The sequence below is a fragment of the Staurois parvus genome, unplaced genomic scaffold (assembly GCF_062004578.1).
Source record: "Staurois parvus isolate SC_StPar_1 unplaced genomic scaffold, SC_StPar_1.0 ptg000327l, whole genome shotgun sequence".
Taxonomy (NCBI): domain Eukaryota; kingdom Metazoa; phylum Chordata; class Amphibia; order Anura; family Ranidae; genus Staurois; species Staurois parvus.
Window position 1 is genome coordinate 2965577 of NW_028318123.1, and position 22187 is coordinate 2987763.

At 39.0% G+C, this 22187-nt stretch overlaps 1 protein-coding gene across 1 annotated transcript in view; it reads left to right on the plus strand.

Annotated features, from left to right (window-relative positions):
- Positions 1-278: 278 nt before the first annotated feature.
- MXRA5 (matrix remodeling associated 5) overlaps positions 279-22187 on the plus strand; it is a 68660-nt gene continuing 46751 nt past the window's right edge. Inside the window, exon 1 of the mRNA XM_089683882.1 lies at positions 279-658. The gene's annotated coding sequence lies outside the window, so the exon portion shown is untranslated. The remainder of the gene's footprint in view (positions 659-22187) is intronic.

A 22187-nucleotide genomic window follows, 5' to 3' on the forward strand; every position in this document is an offset into this window, starting at 1 on the left:
CATGGACTAATACAGCTGTTTCCTTACACTTGCTTAGGTTCACCGCTGTAGGTTTGTTGGGATTGCTGCTGCTATAAGATCAGTTCATAAATAAAAAAGTTGACAAAGCCTCTTCCAGCATCCACAGGAGTCCCTTGTGTTTGCATCAGGTCCTTTCCAGGAGGAGAGCCTCCCACCAGCAGAGCCTGAGCTGCGCCCTCCTCCCTCCCAACAAAAGAAGGAGGGAGCAGGCATCCGACCTTACTTTAAGGTTCATGCTTCCAGCATTGCTTATTCACTACTATTTTGGATCACTGCTCAGATTGTACTAAGTGGATGCTATGTGATTGGGAAATGAAATTCTGCTTCAAACTTTACACATTCTCTTATTAATATGTCCAACTGCCACTGCTAACTGAGGATATCTATGCTTAACATTGTGGATTCATTTTCCACAACTGACTTCAATGGATTTGTGGTTGTGTTTGCACTTATGACTTCTCTACAGCTCTTCCATGTGGATGCAGTGACAGCATACCATACCAAATCTGCAGGACTGAAACTCTATCAGCAAAGGAGAGATTATTAATTAGCCACTAACTTTTTTATTAACTCATTGATTTTGTTATATGGAAGATGGACTGTGACAGGCGTGTGTGACAGTATTACCATCATACAGGTAAAGTGATTTATAACTTCCAAATGTGCATTTGTTTTGTATTTGTTGCACAATGAATGAAGTAGATTTAGCAATTTGACACAGGTATTAAAGCTATTTACTGTATTTGAAAATAATAATGATGCTGAACTGTAAATACTGCAGATGATTGAGGTTTATGTTGTTCATAAGATTCAATACTCTCTTCATTCATTAGGAAAATGTCATTAACTGTTGCTTTTAATTTAAAAAATAAAGTATTTCTGTGCAACAGGCACATTTATGCATCATGCTAAATATGTCATTCATAATGTCATAAATTATATATAGTTATATTACAGTTGTTATTATACATTGTTATATTATTTTGTTATTTTATTTAATGCATATTGTAATTGAATGCAATTCTAGTGGGTTTTAATAATATTTAACAACACAATAATAGAACACCTGCAGTAATAGTAGTTTTAGCAATATTACTATCTTACCAATCTATCATACCTTTGTTATTGTACGTTATATTGTTTTACAATATTAGGTCTGCATGTGATACATATTGTAATTAAATGTAAGTTTAGAGGGTTTTATTAATAGGAATATAGAACAGCTGCAACAATAGTAGCTTTAGTACTTGTACTATCTTACTAATATATCTTACTGTTGTTATTGTACTTTATATTATTTTGTGTTACAGCAAAAGGTCTGCATATGATACATTTTATAACTGAATATAGAAGATTTTATCAGCTGTAGTATGGAACAATTGCAGTAATAGTAGCTTTAGTGCCAATACTATCTTACTGATATTATACTTACCACTAACCCATCACAATCAATCAGAAATCAGCTACCATTAGTATCAAGCTCCCCATATCCTCTTTCCAAATATTTGTGATTTACTGCTTTATACTGCTTTAGGGTTGCCACCTCATCCCTTTAAAACCAAATACATATTAATTGAACAGGTTCTGTGGCTGATTTAGGTGGTAATTAAACAAACTTAGTGCCTTATCTGCAATAAATTGGCCTCACAACTTGTGTAATTGATGTGTTTGGTTTTAAAGGGATGAGGTGGCAACTCTAACTGGTATTTGAGTTAAGTGTCATTTAATGACTTTTGTACTTACTATAGAAAGATAAAACTTTTTATTTAGGAAGAAATGTTCTGTATAATCTGTTAAATGGCAGTTGCATAAAAATGTATATTTTTCTGCTTTGGCTTCTTTTTCTTTTTTTTTTGTATAAGGAAAATGTTAGTGAAGAACAGGGAAGGGTTAATAAAGTTCATTAGAGCCCAGTTAAGTAGCAAAGTTTGCTAATGGGAATCATGTGTCAGTGAGTGAGATGGCAGGCAGGGGGCAGGTGTGTCCACAGTCTACATGCTGACTCCATCCAGACAGAGAAATGGGACAGTAAACTGGGATAGTAGGAGGAAAAACTTCTGCTGCTTATGTAGCTGGTTAAGTCATCAGCATATCAATGGGTTGCTGTATTCTCTTTAGTTGGAAAACTTTCAGGAAATTCTTGCCAAATAATTCGGCCTCTTACTGTATTAAATCAAACGCCTTCTAGATGTGTCAGCAGAGGGAGGAAGATGACAGTACCTATGTGCAGGTGAACAGACCTCTGCTTTTAATCATTAGACCTGCAAAGCATGAGCTGTGAAGTCAAGCCAAAGTAATGTGCAATCTGTATATTCATCAGTGACTTCCAGCTGAGATCAGGAAACCTATTTTATAGGATGCATGTGTCTACATTTAAAGGATGATGATATCTTCTGGTGTGGATTCTCACCCGAAATTACAAAACTATTTTTTTTTTGTTGCTTCTTCATGTTACTACATTTTTGCATTGTTTCAAATGTGAGTGTCCAACAGAAATAAGAAGACTCACTTTCAGTTATATAACATTAAATATATTTTGTAGACACCATCCAAGAACTGCTAAAATTCCTTCATGGACAAGACATAGACCAAGCAGTTTCCAATATTGGTAATATACACACTGATCCTCCTGTGTAGTTCCATGTGTTGAGTTCCTGATACTTTCAGACAACTATTTTGCAAAGCACGACCTAACACTTCTAGCAAGCACTGCCGTATGTATATACATTCACATTAAACCTGTTGCCAACTGCACCAAAGTTGCTTCCAGATGTATTTCAATGTCATTCTATGTATTTCAATGTCTTCAGAATGTGTAATAAACTATAGGTAACATTTTGGCACCTGGTTGGTGTAGTCTTATTAAATATTTTATGCTCCTGAAGTCACTTTTTCACATTTTTTTCACATACTGTCAATTGTGGAGTGGAAGGTAAAATGTATTCAACGTTTATGTTATCCAAATTCTTAGCAGTATGTCTAGTAAATATACATAGTCTGTGCAGATAAATGTTTCATGGAATAGTGCCAGTTTGTAGAGATGGATGCTAGCACTGCAAGACTGCAGTATCATCAGGACCATTCCCAGAATCCAGTCATGCCTGGTCACCTCATGTATGGCTTGATTACTATTTTGCTATTATGCTACACATAGAATATGTACACATGACAAGCTCTGCACTGTCAGAGCTGTCAGTTTTTGAGACAGGACTGACATGTTGCTATAGTGATAATCCTAAGGCATCATACAAACAGCACATGTTCATTTGATGCTACAGTATGGACTAAAAGTAGAGGGCTACAGACTTAATGCAGAAGAACATATTCCAGATGTGATATGCACAAAAATCAGAATTACTCTGACCTAACCTGATATCTTTGACTCCTTGTGGGGGTCAGTTTTCCATAGGAATGCTGCAGATCATCATAGTAGCACAAGGAAATGTGACTGAAATATATTTATAGTTCAATCAATAACAGCAAATACATTGTCCTGTTTAAATTTGATACCTTTCTGCTTCCTTACTATAGTTGCTGGTGTACAAATTCCCTCTGAACTTAGTTGAGGACTTGCTTGTCTATGATTTAAAGTGCAACCACTCTTAAGTAAATGAACAGATGATTTCACCAAATGGTATCACACCTTTTCAAGGTGTCTTTGGGTTTAAATTTGAACAATCATATTTCTTTGGTTTGTTGGGCTAGGGAATTCATCAACATATGTAACCAAGTTAGCGGGAATCCCAAGTGTTCAAGGCACTTGGATTATTGTACTAGTGCTGCATAGCTGATCAACAGGAGACCTGGTGAAACCTGGCATTCTTCAGAGCAAGGTTCTGATAGGCCAAGGAAATGTGGTTTTAATAGTTCACAAACCTTTTTGAATGCTATATTAGTTATGTGTTTGTTGTTATTATTGGAAATGAGAAAGGTTTAAAAAAAATATCCAAACATTGGTTGAACCAGATAGAAACCACTGTCATCAAACCATTCCTATAATGCTGGAAGTCAGTTTAAAATTACTTTTTTTAATGTTTAATTTTTAATACCAGCTAGTGTCTTCTAGCATACAGACTGATATACCTTTCCAGATATTAGTGTTATCCAGCTGGCTTCAGGCAAGTGCTTTGCTAGAGGAGGTAGGCCAAAAAAAATCTACTTCCCACTAAGCTTCTCTTACTAAAATATTGGTCAATGCTAAAGGTCCTTTTCCCCTCAGATAGCCACCCCCATGCCTGGTTGCATAAGCCATGGAAGTTACCAAGTAAGAAAGCATTGTTTACATTTTTAGTAAAGCAAGGGAACAGAGTTGTGGCTTGCCTTCATTGGTGACTGAGGCTAAATGTGAGAAACCGCATACTACATAGAGAGAGCAGCAGTGAAGAAGCTTAACTGCCCCATATAGGCTAATGCCAACGCATATGAGAACCCTGTAAGGCTTGGCTACAATTGGTGTGATATTTTTAAGATCCATGCATGTACATATATTATTTATTTATTACAGGTACTTATATGGCGCCAACAATTTACACAGTGCTTTACATACACTATATTGCCAAAAGTATTGGGATGCCTGCCTTTGCATGCACATTAACTTTAATGGCATCACACTCTTAGTCCATAGGGTTCAGTATTGAGTTGGCCCACACTTTGCGGATATAACAGCTTCATCTTATCTGAGAAGGCTGTCCACAAGGTTTAGGAGTGTGTCTATGGGAATGTTTTTAGAAGGACAGTTGTAACATCAGGAACTGATGTCAGAAGAGAAGGCCTGGCTCACAGTCTCCGCTCTAATTAATCCCAAAGATGTTCCATCGGGTTGAGGTCAGAACTCTATGCAGGCCAGTCAAGTTCCTCCACCCAGAACTCGCTCATCTATTTCTTTATGGACCTTTCTTTGTGTACTGGTGCGCAGTCATGTTGGAACACATAGGGACCATCCCCAAACTGTTCCCACAAAGTTGGGAGCATGAAATTCTCCAAAATGTCTTAGTATGCTGATGTCTTAAGAGTTGCATTCACTGAAACTAAGGGGCCAAGCCCAACCCCTGATAAACAACCCCACACCACAATCCCCCCTGCACCAAACTTTACACTTGGCACAATGCTGTAAGGCAAGTACCGTTCTCTTGGCAACCACCAAACCCAGACACATCCATCAGATTGCCAGACAGTGAAGCGTGATTCATAACTCCAGAGAACACGTCTCCATTGTTCTAGAGTCCAGTGACGGCGTGCTTTATGCCACTGCATCCAACACTTTGCATTGCACTTGGTGATGTAAGGCTTGGATGCAGCTGCTCGACCATGGAAACCCATTTCATGAAGATCTCCACTGTTGTTGTGCTAATCTGAAGGCCACTCGAAGTTTGGAGGTCTTTAGCTATTGACTCTGCAGACAGTTGGCAACTTCTGTAAAATGTGTGCTTCAGCATCCTCTGACCCAACTCTGTCATTTTACGTGGCCTACCACTTCATGGATCAGTTGCTGTTGTTCCCACTTGCTTCCACTTTGTTAAAAACTACTACCAGTTGACCGTGAAATATTTAATAGCAAGGAAATTTCACAGATCGACTTATTGCACAGGTGGCAACCTATCACGATACCATGCTTGAATTCACTGAGCTCCTGAAAGCGACCCATTCTTTCACAAATGTTTATAGAAGCAGTCTGCATGCCTAGGTGCTTGATTTTATACACCTGTGGCCATGGAGGTGATTGGAATACCTGAATCCAATGATTTAGATGGATGTCCCAATATGTTTGGCAATATAATGTATATATTGTAATATTGTACATTCACATCAGTCCTTGCCTTCAACGAGCTTACAGTCTAAGGTCCCTATCTCACATTCATGCATACACATGCTAGAGCCAATTTAGAGAGGAGCCAATTAACCTACCAGCATGTCTTTGGCGTTTGGGTGGAAATCAGAGTACACAGAGGATCCCAACGCAGGAAAAGGGAGAACATGCAGACTCCAGGCAGATAGTGCCATGGCTGGGATTTAAACCAAGGACTCTAGTGCTGCTAGTCAAATGTGCTAGCGATCTAGCCACTGTTCTGCTAGTCATATTGCTACTGTTCATTTTTTTGTGGAAAATTAACAAGTGATTGACTTTTTACATATTTTAGAAGGCTTTTAGTAACCAGAAATCATTTCAATCAGGAAGTTTTTTTTGCAGAATATGTCACATTTTTTTTTGTATTAAGATGCTAGGTTGGCTATATTCACATGGGCACATTTGCCCATGCAGCACAAAGACACTACATATTTCTAGTGTCCTGGATATCCGAGAGCTGCGTACAGCTGCCCATAGACATTAATGGGTGAAGGAGGCTGTACACAGGTTAGTGCCCCTATTTGTGTAAGGTAGCGCGTACACCTGAGTGCCTGCATTACTTTACACCAGTGTTTCTCAACTCCAGTCCTCATGGACCCCCAACAGGTCATGTTTTCAGGATTTCCATTATTTTGCACAGGTGATTTGATCAGTTTCACTGCCTTAGTAATTACCACAGCTGTTTCATCTGAGGGAAATCCTGAAAACATGACCTGTTGGGGGTCCATGAGGACTGGAGTTGAGAAACACTGCTTTACACAAACAGCTGCGTTCTGTTGCCTCCACTCATTCATGTCTATGGGTGGCTAGACACAACTCTAGGACACCAGAAATAAGCAGTGTCTTTATGCTACACATGCATATGTGCCCATGTGCATGTAGCCTTTAGCAGACACTGAAGTCCTTTATGTTCACTACATTACATATGTTTTCTTGATGTGGTCTGACAAGGAACTTATACAGTGGTAGAAGTGTACTTGTTTTTCTTGTTTCCATATTAGTACCATGCAGGAATGTGTTAGGGTTTACAGCGTCTGCCTGACATTGAGTACCATTATTTAGGTTGTTCTTTTCTAAGATTTAAATCATTTTCAGTTAAGTTTCCCCAAGGCTTGTATTTTTTTCATTATATCTGTCTTTATTGCGTAAGTATGTCTTAAATTTATTAACCCTGCAGATGGGGACATTTCAGGGCAAAAGGTAGACTGTCATCTTTTTTGTTTTAATAACCTCAGGTTAATTATCATCTTTTTGAAAAAAGTTAGATCAGTTACTGTGGAAATTCAGGAATTCTTCCAGTCTGACCACAGGTCATAGAGGTCTTTTCCTCTCTCATATCAAAAGCGTTCTTTCATTTTATGAATCGGACTAGTAATACATTTTGTATGTATTTGAGATGTAAAATTTTAATATGTGAGAAAATATATTATCCGTAATTATTTCCTGACATTTATAGGCCTGTTGGATCTGTTCTGTGATCCTCCCATAAAGAGCTTGAAGACATCTTTTCACAATTAATTGAATCTGCTTTCCAGCTTCATTCTTTGCTGCATGGCTCATCTTTATATATTATTAATTACAGACATAATTATGAATTATAAACAAAAAAAAACATTACAGTGCAAGTTCAGGCTTTTTTTCTTTAAAGCAATGTGAAAGGGGTTAGAATATTTAATGAGTTTTATTGCTGTCTGTATCAACATTTGAGGGATTTCTGCCAAATTCCTATTTGACAGAAGAGACAGTAAAGGAACATCTTCCTACTTCCTGTGTTTCTGACAGGGGTCAGACAGAACAGGAAATAAGAGAAATCTCCCCAATGATGACACAAATAGCTATCAGATCAGGTTTCTTGTAGAGTGAAGAAAGTTTAGAACCTCTAGCTTCATAAGAGAGCTTCAACTATACATTCTTTTCCAGGTTGCAGGTACCAGACAGAACAGGAATAAGAGAAAAATGGACAGCATTTAAAATGTTAACCCCTTAGTGACTAAGGATAAACAAATGTTAATGCCTGAACACAATTTAGCAACTTTGACACGTGTTAGTAAAACGGTATATATAATCACAAATACTTTGTACATCCAGGTGGATTATGGACTTTCTTTTTTTGGTAAATGGTAACATATCTTCTGATTTTTTTTTAATTATTATAAAGAAAACTAACTGTATGTTAGTTGTTGTATGTAACCATAGTACAGCCCAGAAACAATTGTGCACATCTTGCTTTTTTTTTAGCTTACCTAAAACACACTGTAACTGACACAAATTTAAAAGTTTAGAAAAAAATCCTGCCGTAAATATACCGACTATAACCTTTGACCCTGAGTTTGTCCTTTGACCCTGACCTTGACCCAAACAGCAGCCCTGGCACTGACCTACATCAAACATTGATCTAGCTATTTTTTCTTTAATTTTTTATACTTTTTTTTACATATCTTTATTTATTTACTTCTTTCTCCTTGCTAGATGATAAAGATACAACATATCTCTCCCTCCATTCACAGAAAGAAAACACAAGGGTGGGCTGCACAGTGACTGATCGTTGTCATAGCCAAACAGAGGCTATCACAGCAATCAGGTGACTTGGAACTGGGAGTCCCAGGTCCCAATCATTAGTACAGGCCTCGTTCTCAGTGACAGCCTGGTCTCTGTGTTGGGAGGGCACACTCCCAGCACAAAGAAGGTATGCATATATGCGGCCCCACAGATAAAGGCTCACTTCTGTATGTGTATTCTTAGAGGGAAGTGGTTAATACAAAACGTTGCACTGTATCATGAAATTATCATCAACTGTGCAATAATATAAATATAAACAATGTATAAACAAATAAGAAAAATATGATTCTGTGACTTTAAAATAAAGTTCCACTGTGAGTCCATAACCATAGCCGCAAAAATAAAGTCATATATAGAAATCAGTGCCTTTTCAAATTAATCGGTGTGTTCCTAGTGAGTTCCACTACCATTCATAGGAACATCTGCCTCTTATCAGAGCACAAAGCCCCATATTATAGGAGGTCATGTGAGCGCTCAATGTGTTTAGGGATTTTTCAGCCACAGTCTGGTCACGCCAGCAAGGAATACAGCTCAGCATAAATCCAGTATGAAGAGAAATGGATGGGAATCACAGCGATCACCAGCAAGGAAAATGGCTCAGCACTGGCAAAGAAAAATTACAAATGCTTCATAGTGGAAATTTTTTTTTGCTGGTGCTCAGCCATTTTCCTTGCTGCTGAGCTCTGTGATTCCCATCTATGTCTCTGCATACCATCTTTATATGTGCACTAGTACAGTTTCACATAGAAATCATTTTACATTGTTCGAAGTGCTCTGAATTTCTTTTAGTTTACTTTTTCTTGCTTTAGTGTTACTGCACTTTCCCATGCCTTTGAAATGACTATAAAATGAGCAGCAAAAAAAAAAAATGATATTTTGGAAAAAGAGAAGGGTGCTGAAGACAAGTATGCAGTATGTTCCACAACATGTGCTCTTCTTACAGTGTGTACCAACTGTACAAAGCAGTGATGCTGAAACCAGTAGCTTTCTGTACACCATCTGGCAGACAGTTTATGAGAAGCTTGAACATTCTTCATTTTTAACAGTATGATCACGCTTATTAAAAAGCTGCATGTGCCTCTGCTGATGATTGGTCAGAGAGGTTGTGGGAAATGGAATATGAGGATCTTCAAAGCTGGAATACTAATTTGGCAAATGAAGAGGTGCAAAACCTTAGAAGGAAGCAGGCTTCTGACAAGATTATGTAACAAGGTGTTACTGTATTTTCTTTCATGTGACTACAACCCAAGTGTAAATGCTTGCAAGTTTTTTATGTCGAGATTCCATTAACCTAATCCTCTTCACTCATTGTACTGTTTATATATTGTACATCTGGAAAACATTTCATGTTATCCTAGAAACCTGTTGCTAGAATGTAAAGCAGAATACAATTATTATAGAGCCATTGCATGGTAAAAAAAAATTTGTGTGTGTGTGTATATATATATATATATATATATATATATATATATATATGAAAATACAGCATATATATATATACAGTGCTCAGCATAAATGAGTACACCCCCAACAGATTTGTCAAGAAACCGTTACTTTCCTTTCAGAATCAACATTTTCTATGGGACATTATACTGCAAAATACTCCCACATATGTGGGCCCTTGATTGCAAACAAGATTTGTTAACTTGCACACACAAAAAAAGTATTTTTCTAACAAATTCATTCAAGACCATGTGTCACAAATGAATACACCCCAATAAAAGTCTAAGGAGTAAAGCTACATTTTAGACAACAAAATCCTAATTAACAAGAATTAAATTACAGGTGAGTCTAATTATTCATTAAATGGGTGTCCAGCAGACAGTTGAGTATAACAGGGTATTATTTAACAAAGAAAATCCCTTCCCATTTCATGCTATCAGCAATGGCACTACATGAAAGAGAAATGCCACAAGGCCTGAGAAAGAAAATAGTTTTTTTACACAAGAAAGGTGAAGGTTACATGAAGATCAGCAAAGCTTTACTTATCAGTCAGAATACTGTAGCAAAAGTTATACAAGAATGTAACAAAGATGGAACTGCAACCATCTGACAGAGACGTCCAGGCTGTCCACGGAAGAAAACACCTCAGCAGGAGCATCTTTTGGGTTGAAGAAAATCGCCATAAAAGTTCACTGCAGTTAGCTAAAGAAGTAGAAAGCCAAACTGGGGTGATTGTTTCCCGTGATACAATACAGCATACACTGCAGAGGAATGGCATGCATGGGTGTTGTCCACAAAGGAAGCCTCTCTCATGAAGAGAAAAAGCCCACCTAGAATTTGCCAGGGCCCATGCTGAAAAAGAAGACTACTGGGACTCTGTACTCCGGAGTGATGAGACCTAGATAAATGTTTTTGTAACTGATGGCTTCAGAACTGTATGATGTTGCAAAGGTGAGGAGTACAAAGAAAAATGCATGGTGCCTACAGTGAAACACGGTGGTGGCAGTGTCATCCTGTGGGGCTGCATGAGTGTTGCCGGTGTCAGGGAGCTGCATTTCTTTGATGGTATCATAAATTCACAGATGTACTGCTCTACAGAGCATCCAGAAAGTATTCACAGCGCTTAACTTTTGCTACATTTTGTTATGTTATTCCAAAATGGATTAAATTAATTTTTTTCCTCAACATTCTACAAACAATACCCCATAATGACAACATGAAAGACGTTTGTTTTGAAATCTTTGCAATTTATTAAAAATAAAAATGAAAAAACCCACATGCACATAAGCATGCAAAGCCTTTGCTCAATACTTTGTTGAAGCACCTTTAGCACCAATTACAGCATCAAGTCGTTTTGAGTATGATGCTACAAGCTTGGCACAACTATTTTTAGGCAATTTCTCCCATTCTTCTTTGCAGTACTTCTCAAATTCCATCGGGTTGGATGGGGAGCGTCTGTGCACAGACACTTTCAGATCTCTCCAGAGATGTTCAATAGGGTTCAAGTGTGGGCTCTGGCTGGGCCACTCCAGGACATTCACAGAGTTGGCCCATAGCCAATCCTTTGTTATGTTGGCTGTATGCTTAGGGTCATTGTCCTGTTGAAAGATGAGCCATCGCCCCAGTCTAAGGTCCAGAGCACTCTGGAACAGGTTTTCATCAAGGATGTCTCTGTACATTGCTACATTCATCTTTCCTTCAATCCTGACTAGTCTCCCAGTTCCTGCTTCTGAAAAACATCCCCACAGCATAATGCTGCCACCACCATGCTTCACTATAGGCATGGTATTGGCCAGGTGGTGAGTGGTGCCTGGTTTCCTCCAGACATGATGCTTGACATTTAGGCCAAAGAGTTCAATCCTTGTTTCATCATATGAGAGAGTTTTGTTTCTCAAGGTCTGAAAGTTCCTCAGGCGCCTTTTGGCAAACTCCGTGTGGGCTGCCATTTGTCTTCTACTGAGGACTGGCTTCCATCTAGCAACTATACCATACAGGCCTGATTGGTGGGGTGCTGCAGAGATGGTTGTTCTTCTGGAAGGTTCTCCCGTCTCCACAGAGAAATTCTGGAGCTCTTTCAGAGTGACCATCGGGTGCTTGGTTACCTCCCTGGCTAAGGCCCATCTCCCTTGATCGCTCATTTTGGCCGGAGGGCCCGCTCTAGCAAGATTCCTGGTGGTTCCAAACCTCTTCCATTTATGGATGATGGAGGCCACTGTGCTCAATAGGACCTTCAATGCTTCAGAAATTTTTCTGTACCCTTCCCCAGATCTGTGCCTTGATACAATCTTGTCTAGGAGGTCTATGGACAATTCCTTGGACTTCATGGCTTGGTTTGTGCTCTGACATGCACTGTTAACTGTGGGACCTTATATAGACAGGTTTATGCCTTTCCTAATCATGTCCAGTCAACTGAATTTCCCACAGGTGGACTCCAAACAAGTTGTGGAAACATCTCAAGGATGATCTGTGGGAACAGGATGCACCAGAACTCAATTTTAAGTGTCATGGCAAAGACTGTGAATACTTTCATTGAAGGAAATAAGTATTTGATCCCCTGCTGATTTTGAATGTTTGCCCATTCACAAAGAAATGATCAGTCTAAAAATCAAATGGTAGGTGTATTGTAACATGAATAAATGAATAGCAACAAAAAATTCAAAAGAAATGCATGTCTAACAAATGATGCACTGATTTGCATGTTCATGACGGAAATAAGTATTTGATCCCTTTCACAAAACATGACTTAGTACTTGGTGGCAAATCTCTTGTTGGCAATCACAGGTCAGATGTTTCCTGTAGTTGGCCACAAGAGGGATTTTGGCACACTCCTCTTTGCAGAGCCTCTCCAAGTCATTAAGGTTTGGTGGCTGATGTTTGGCAACTCAAACTTTCAGCTCTCTTCACAGATTTTCAATCGAATTAAGGTCTGGAGACTGGCTAGGCCACTCCAGGACCTTAATGTGCTTCTTCTTGAGCCACTCCTTTGTTGCCTTGGCCATGTGTTTTAGGTCATTGTCATACTGGAACACCCATCCATCACCCATTTTCAATGCCCTGGCTGAGGGAAGAAAGTTCTCACCCAAGATTTGACGGTACATTGCCCCGTCCATCGTTCCTTTGATGCGGTGCAGTTGTCCTGTCCCCTTAGCAAAAAAACACCCCCAAAGCAGAATGTTTCCACCACCATGTTTGACAGTTGGGATGGTGTTCTTGGGGGTCATAGGCAGCATCCCTCCTCCTCCAAACATGGCGAGTTGAGTTGATGCCAAAGAGCTCGATTTTGGTCTCATCTGACCACAACACTTTCAACCAGTCCTCCTCTGCATCATTCAGATGTTCAGTGGCAAATTTCAGACGGGCCTGGACATGTGCTTTCTTGAGCAGAGGGACCTTGCAGGCACTGCAGGATTTCAATCCTTGTCAGCGTAGTGTGTTACCAATTGTTTTCTTGGTGACTGTGGTCCCAGCTGCCTGGAGATCATTGTCAAGATCCTCACGTGTAGTTCTGGGATGATTCCTCGCTGTTTTCATGACACTCCACAAGGTGAGATCTTGCACGGTGCACCAGACCTAGGGAGACTGACAGTTGTTTTGTGTTTCTTCCATTTGCGAATGATTGCACCAACTAGTTTGGTAGCCCAGTCCAGCCTTGTGTAGGTCTACAATCTTGTCCCTGACATCCTTGGACAGCTCTTTGGTCTTTGCCATTGTGGAGAGTTTGGAATCTGATTGTTTGATTGCTCCTGTGGACAGGTGTCTTTTATACAGGTAACAAAATTATATTAGCAGAACTCACTTTAAGAGATTGCTTCTAATCTCAGCTTGTTACCTGTATGAAAGACACCTGGTAGACAGAAATCCCGCTGAATGATAGGGGATCAAATACTTATTTCCCTCATGAACATGAAAATCAGTGCATAATTTGTTAGCCATGCATTTCTTTTGAATTTTTTGTTACTATTCTGTCTCTCAGTGTTACAATACACTTACTAGTCGATTTGGAGATTGATAATATATTTGTGAGTGGGCAAACATTAAAAATCATCAAGGGATCAAATACTTTTTCCTTCACTGTATATGCATGTGATTTTTTTCGTTTTTTATTTTTAATAAATTGCAAAGATTTAAAAACGATTTTCTTTCACATTGTCATTATGGGGTATTGTTTGTAGAATGTTGAAGAAAAAAATGAATTTAATCCATTTTGGAATAAGGCTGTAACATAACAAAGTGTAGCAAAAGTTAAGCGCTGTGAATACTTTCTGGATGCACTGTATATTGAAAGAGAAGATGCTACCATCACTCACGCATGCTTCAAGAGCAGATGAACATCACTGGCAGATGACATGAGATCAGGAAGGCCTTCAACGAGCTCAACCCCCGAAAATGTCTAAACCATTCGGCAACTTGTGCATGATGATTGTCGAAGAACAATCCCCCACATTGCTGCCATTGTGGGTGTGTCATATCCAGGCAATCCTCAAGTGTGATTTGAACATTTGATGTGTTGCTGCCAAATTTGTCCCCAGGCTGCTGACCCAGGAGCAGAAGGAACACCACATTGAAGTCTGTCAAGAACTCCATCAGCGTTCCATGGATGACCCCATCCTTCATGCCGAGGATTATTACCAGTGACGAAACTTGGGTGTATAGATTTCATGCAGAATTTCACATTTGATTTTTGTTCTAACTTGCTGTCCATGATGAAATAGCAGGTGTGGTAATGCACGGGGTCAGAATAGCACCTGTTGCACAGCTCCCAATGTACACAGGACGATGTCTTTTGGCACACTGACTTATGAAGGTTGGTGCTCCCAGTGACTGTTAGTTCAGCCCTGTGCTGTCATCTGTTGGAGTATTACAAAACTAATCTCGAAACATTTTGATACCACCTCATATATACCCACACATCACCCTATGGTAATGCGCCCATTTTCGTTATCAGAAAGGTAGCAGCCCTAGACCCCAATGGGTCCCTACCACCTACAATTGGCATATAACCCATTGGAAGCAATTCTCTCTCTACCCCCACACAGACTAAATGTCTGCCATTCTTAAAAGAATGTGGTTTAAAATAATTTATTATAATGTAGGGCAATTTGTGTGCACAATATTACCACCATGCTATAACAACATTTGAATAAGTTGCCACTTCAATATGCACTAGCATTAAGTATAGAAGCTATTCTCAAAGTACTTTTCCATTGCCTACCCTATCCTTTGTTGAATTCTCTATAGAGCCTAGATGTCTATGTTAAGGTCCTCTAACTTTCTTAATGGAAGGGAAATATCTGGACAGAAAATTGTGAAGAAATAAAAATGAAGTAAAAAAATATGATTTCCATATGAAGGACTGCAAACCTAGTGACATAGCTATAGGAGTCAGTGTTATACCTCATGGCCATCTCTCTAAAGTTAGTGATGATGGAGTATTCACTCAGTATAACTGATCAAAACCATCTGTGCAAATGCAAGATCCATGGTCTATTCTAACCTAATACTACAAATGCTGGAACATAGCGTAGCGCTTTTATGAAATAGGAAGAAGAAATATACAAGTACACATAGCTTGGAATTTTGGACACAGTTACTAGCAATAAAGTTAGATAAACGTTGTTATGAATAGGAAATACGTAAAAAGCTGATATATCAGGACCACAGGACCAGCTATGTACAGTAGGTTAGGGTTAGATAAAGGTCAAAGATACTAGTGAAAAATTTAAAGACTGACCTTTTTGCTATTTTTCTCCAATAAATTTTTGTTTTTAAATAAAAGTGCCATACTCAGGACTAAACATCACTTGTTCATTTCTATAATGTACAATAGAACATATGGGCACTAATCACGTACATCAATCAACACAATATCAAAGAATAGAGTTACAGGGAAAGTTACAGATAAATAAACAATGGCAGGATAGGATTGGGTGTCCCAGGGAGAAATAGAGAGCGCAAATATGTTTTTTAGCCTGTGTTATTCCATATTGACTTCTAGGAGACCACTGCCATAGTCCCCCATCAATTAAGTTCATGTACCTGTGGAAACCATGGAAGGTCACATAGATATTCTACTCTCCTAGGCATCCAGTTAGACCGGAGTCAAGGAGCTGTGAAAAGAGGAAAAGGAAGAGGGAGCAAAAAAAAACCAGTGTGAGGGTGGGGGACAGGGCTTGTGCAGGAGCAAGCGGTTGGAAGAGTCATGGTGAAGGGTAAAGTCCAAATGGGAATCTAACGCCTATATGGCCTGTACTGATATTTCCATTACCTCAGTAATTCCTTGTGTTGTTACTGTTTTTAAGGGAGATTCATGTAATGAAGAAGATATTGTGCAGGTGTGAAATCCAGAACATTGCTAGGGACCACAGATATAATGTGATGCACCTCTGACCAGCATTGTTGCAGATGCTGGCATTGCCACTACATGTGCACTGACATGCACTTCTAGAGTAGAGTGTGTATCAATTTCCAGTAAATGCACCAAACCTTTTAGATCAGTGTGCCAACAACTACATAAATGCAGAGCAGCATTCACTTAGAAAAAAAGATTGCAAAAAAAAAATGTGAATATACAAAACAAGCCACACTCCATGTGTTCTGTAAATAAGGCAATTCACACCTGTGCCAACTTCTGTGCATTAATAAACTCTTTACCAGAAGGACATGACCCCTAGACCATGAGATCATCAGCACATACTGATAATGTGAACATCACTGGGTTAGCCTCCAGACAGTATGGTATTGATCTCACAATTGCCTCATCAGCCTCAGCACTGAATATGTGCAACATCGGTCTCTAGCGGGAAGCACACTGCAGCTTTTCTTAGCAGAACATGAATTGTGCACTAGCTAATTATATTGAATTAGTTACTTCCATTCACAATCAGGTCCCAAAGGAAATAGTGGAACTAACAGCTTTTTCTTCAAAGCAGAAAAAGGTAGGACATGTGCTCAAGTCCCAGTTTCAGTTGCAACCCAGCTTCAGATATTTTAATATACAGTATATAAAAGTACAAAGTCTATGTCTTTCTCCCAGGACATGTATCCTACCCCTTCATTAGGTATGTGGCTTGTGAAAAGCACATTTTTGGAATTGTGTCTGTGGACATAGTGGACATGTGGAGTTGGAGGCACATAGGGACTTCAATGTGATTTGTTTTTCTGCTTAATGAGGTTTAACTCTTGGCTGGTTCAGAAAGCTCCAAATTTAAAAGTAGACCCATAGGATATAGGGTTCATTTAGGAGGAAGGTGCTGGAAGTTGTTGCAATTACAGAACCGATCTCCACATCAAAAATGTCCTGACAATATTCTAGAGGATTGCCAGCAATCCACTAGAAAGGTTTTGGACATGCCAGGAAATCAGGGTTTACATCAATGGACCCAAAATGGGAGAGATGTGAATCAAATTGCAGGTTTGATGGCATGAGTGAAGTATGGGGCCTATAAAGATATGGTCATTTATAGCTTTCGGGTGGACTTTGGAGTGGATTTAGACCTTTTAAAGATTTGTTCTTGTACATGTCTGTCTTAATGACATTAAATTTCTTTTCGCATAAGTCTTTAAAATATAGAAATATGACTTATTAGAGGCTGATTTTCCTCATTGCTGGCAATAGTGGATACTTTGGCTCAAAATAAAAAGCCAGCCAAAAGTGAAGTTCACCTTTTTCAAGTACAGGCAAAGTGTATATGAACTAACTGCATTGAATTATATACATTTGTGGAAAAAAGGACTGGTTTTAAACACTCTTGTGAAAAATTGAGTAAATGTCAAAAATAGATTTTAAAAGGAAAAGACACTTTGGCAATGGGCTTTGATTTTCCCTTGGCATCTATGAACAAAAAGGAAAACTCTCACTGGAACAAATTTAAATTGGCCAACATCCAGAAACAGAGGTTTTATGAAGCTTAATAAGGTGTAGCATACTTGAGATGTGAATTTGTGCCATCCATAGTTTACAGAAGCTCAAGTCATACTTCACATGCAGACTTTTAACCTTTGATTGTTTGGTGAGTCCTAAAAATAATGTAGATATCTATTAAAGCAGAACTGTGAAAAAGCAGAATGCCTGTGAGGGAAACCTAAAAAAGAAGCTTTTATTCTTTGAAACCTGAGCTGCAGGTGACTTCTGGAACCATGATATGACTTGTAGTCAGGGGTGGACTGACAACTCATGGGAACCCCAGGAAATAGGGGATCATGGGGCCCCTGTGTCCTTGCACAAACTCAAAAAAGCCTATGAAAAAGGTACCATGGGCATCTCATGGGGCTACCTACTGACCCCGGGCCCTCGGGCAGTGCCTGAGTTTCCAAATGGTCAGTCTGCCCCTGCTTGTAGTAATGCCTCACTGCCCCAGAATTGGTGTATATTTTGCAGGTCAGAGAATGGTAGGGTCCCTTTTCTCTCCTAAACACTCTAGTGTCTAAGTTGTTGGGGCTCTCTTTACACACAGTGGGTTTAATTTACAAAAGGCAAATAGACTGTGCAGTTTGTAAGGGAATTTCCACTTAGCCTAGCAAAAGAAAATTCACTTTTCAAAGAATACCCAATAGCATGTTAAATAAATAAACATCATTTTAGCTTGCACATAATTGAGTTATGGAAGTCAGCAGAGCTTGATCTCCTTCACTAAGTTTTGGGGATAATTCCCTTGTGTTACATTTTGCATTATCTATATTTCATATCATCTGTATGCCATCTTGGAGAGTCTGTTCCACAGTATTACTGGAAGATGCTGAATGGGTAGTATCATCTGAGGAAAGTGATGTATTCATTCCCTCTGTAGGAATTCATATTTTTATTCTTTGCTAGGAACTGGGTATGTAATAGGACAGTTCTATCCCACCCCAATACCCCCCCTCTCCTGTTCTTTCATCAGCCACTTGTCACTTGTTTTAAGTAATGCAGCTGTTATCGAATCGGAAGAGAAAACACAGAACATGACTGGGAGGAGCCTTATTGTTCTGTGCAGTGATAGGCTTTGTCCTATATACAAATATAGGGGCATAATAACATATTACCTATTTTCCCATATAGGTCCACATTCCCAGGTGAGAGCTTACAGTGAAAGGTGATGGAACAAGTGCAAGTTACGTTTTTGGATTACTTCACTTGATTTCCTTACTGGCAGATTTGAGATTGATTAAACACATTGGACTTTTAATACTGGGTATATTTTAGTTTTTTGTCAAGTTATGTAACAGGAACAATTTCTATTGGTTACATTATTAATTTATTGAAGCAAGTGTTATTCATAATTTTCAGCGTGTGAGTTATTTTTATATTGTTTTTAATTCTTTGTTTTTTATTTTCTTGTTCAGAAAGGTTAATTGATAACAGATTATTCACAATTGTTCAGTGAGGTTGTGTGGTATTATCAGAACATAAATTACAAAGAAGGAGATGTGAAAAGCTAGAATCCCAGGGCATGGAGTGTACCTGTGCAGTTGATGGAAGACGTTCTGTAAAATAAATAATACATTATGGGGTTAATATACCAAAGTCAGATAGGTTGTTCACTTTGTAACATAATTTGCACTTTGTAAGGTAATTTTTCTCTTAGTTTATTGAATGTGTTGAAAATAAAAAAAATATATATTTTGCTTGATCATGATTGAATGATGGAAGTCAGCAAAGTGTGACCTCATTCAATAAGAGGAGAAAAATTCACCTGCAAAGTGAAAAATTTCTTTCAATGAGACCAGCCTATTTGTCTTTTAGTAAACCAGCCCCTGGGTGTTCAGGGGCTCAGTCTGTACAATGAGCAAATAGTGGGGTTTATTTACTAGAGCCAGTTCACTAAGAATCTCCTGCACCTGTGCATGGTAGCCAACCAGCTTCTAACCTCAGCTTCTTCAATTAAGTTTTAGCAATAAAACCTGGCAGCTGATTGGTTTCTTTGCAGAAGTGCACAAGATTCTGAGTGAACCAGCGTGCCCAAATAGTGGGAAACTCAAATAGAATTCTAGAGTTTATCACTAGAGAGATCACCAGCAGGAGGAAGGATGTCCTGATTCCTCTATAGATCTTTACTTTGACCTAATTTTGAAAATTATATCCAGTTCCAGACAAAAAAGATATTGACAAGAGAGTACAAATTCGGAGAAGGCAACAAAAAATGGTGGCAAGTCTGAGGGATAAAACATATCAGGAAAGACTTCAGGAACGTAATATGTACAGTCTGGAAGGAAAGAAGGGAGAGCAGAGATATTATTGAAAACTTTAAATGCATAAAAGATTTGAATAAGATTCAAGAGGGGAGTATTTTCAATATGAAGCTAAGATCAAGAACACAGGGATTTGACCTCAAACTAGCAGGAGGAAAATTCAAAACTAATCTTAGGAAGTGTTTTTCTGCCTAGAGAGTAGTTAATGGTTGGAATTTTAGCAGAGGTAGTGAGTCAATCAACAGTACGTAAGTAGATTCAACATGCTTGGAACAACTCAAACACTCAAACAACAAAGTAAAAATATATATATATAAATAAATCATATACTGTATATTATAATTTAATAATAACAATCATTTATTGATATATATAAATAAAAATATCAATGAAAAATGGGGCAGTCTCAATGGACCACATTTTTTTTTACTATTACTGTTCTAGGTTTCTAATTGAGAAAAGTTAGTGAAGGAGGTGAAGCGCTGCTGGCTTCTGTCATCCAATCATGTGCATGCAAAAATACAGGTTTTTTTTATTTTCCTTGCACTTTATGGGCTTTTTTTGCAAAGGAATATCACCACATTATGTAAGATAAAGTGCAGCACTAAATAAAACAATTAGAGAAATGATCACAGTAAAATCCAAATAGGAATGAGTCTATGGGTATATGGTAAGGTGAATCCAGAAGTAGGCAGAAATCTATATGCTGGTGCTCTGAAGGAATGATAAGATTGCACACTTACCAGATGCGCATAGGGTATACGCATTAATATATCCACCTCAGGGCACTTAGGGTATGAGGTATGGTAGGTGTATGAAGAACATCCTTCTAGGAATGGGTGAAGTCTGCTTAATCCAGAGGTCCCTTCTGAATCTCAAAACCAGGTGAAGTTGTGTTTCACTGTTCCATATATCTTCTGCTAATGAAGTCCTGATTGAACTTGTATGAGATGCTCTGGAGTCCTTCTTACACCACAACTCTGCAGAAGCACATTCCCACAAGGTTTGAGATCTTCAGCTTTCCCAGAATCTCATCAGAAGGCTGAGTGACATCACTAGAACCTTGCCAGCTGCACACCTCCCACAGGACTCTGCTGATTCCAAAGCACAACCTGTCCACCTTTTCCCTAACTGGAGGCAGCCATGAGTGGGCATTTCCCAGTGTTTCCCTGTAGATGGGTGGTCATGGAAGAAGCAGCTGGTATACACTCCTAATAAAAGGTTTAAAAAGGAATCTAACTGAACACTAACAATACAGCAGATAGCCTGGTTGTTGTTAAAACTTAATGCTAGGTTCACACTATTGTGTTCTGTGTATAGACATCCCATTTGTTTTTCAGTAAGCTGCTCTTCCCACAGAAATGCAGGGAAAGAAGTTTCTGACTGTTCTTTTTTTAATCACACAGCACTAAGCTGCATGGGCGCCAATGCTTGGGGGAGCCATTTAGAACTAATAAAAACCCCATCCATTCGCTAGAGTGTAAAGCGTTTCTCGTCGGGTTGGGAACACCCGCACAAATGTAAACCTAGCCTAAATTATTGCTAATATTAGGGGGACATATGGTATGAATAATGGCTTCCCTCAACTTTGCATATCCTGATGATTGTGCTTACTCTTGTAGTCTGCTGTTTATACTTTTGTTGATGATACCATGAATGCTGGATGTCTTTAAAGGATAAGTTCACCTTTTGCTAAAGAATAATAAATATACATTTTTTTGCAGGTGAAAAAATGCGCACTTATTCTTTTTTGTAAACCAGATCGCTGATGCCATGCAGGTTTCCTGCAAACCTGTCAGTATATCTGCTTGCCTGTACAGGATTTTCATTGAGAACTACATTGAATGTTCATTGAGAACTACAAGCCGACAGCCGCTATGGCTTCAGGCACTTGTAGTTTCTCATTCACAGAGGATGGTGAATGAATTAATCTTTTACAGCAAGTGGGGGGAGAGGATCCCCCGCTAGCTGTCAAAGCAGAGGAGCGGAGGCTGGTCTATATATAACTGTCAGCACCTGTGGTAGTGAGCTCTTGTTGAAACCCAAATTGGGGTTCCCCAGGGCGTGGAGTCTAAGCCCCAGCCTGCTTCTTCACCAGAGCCCCTGATGGCAGGGATGGACTTGCAGCAAGCTGGGACCAGGTCGCGGTCCC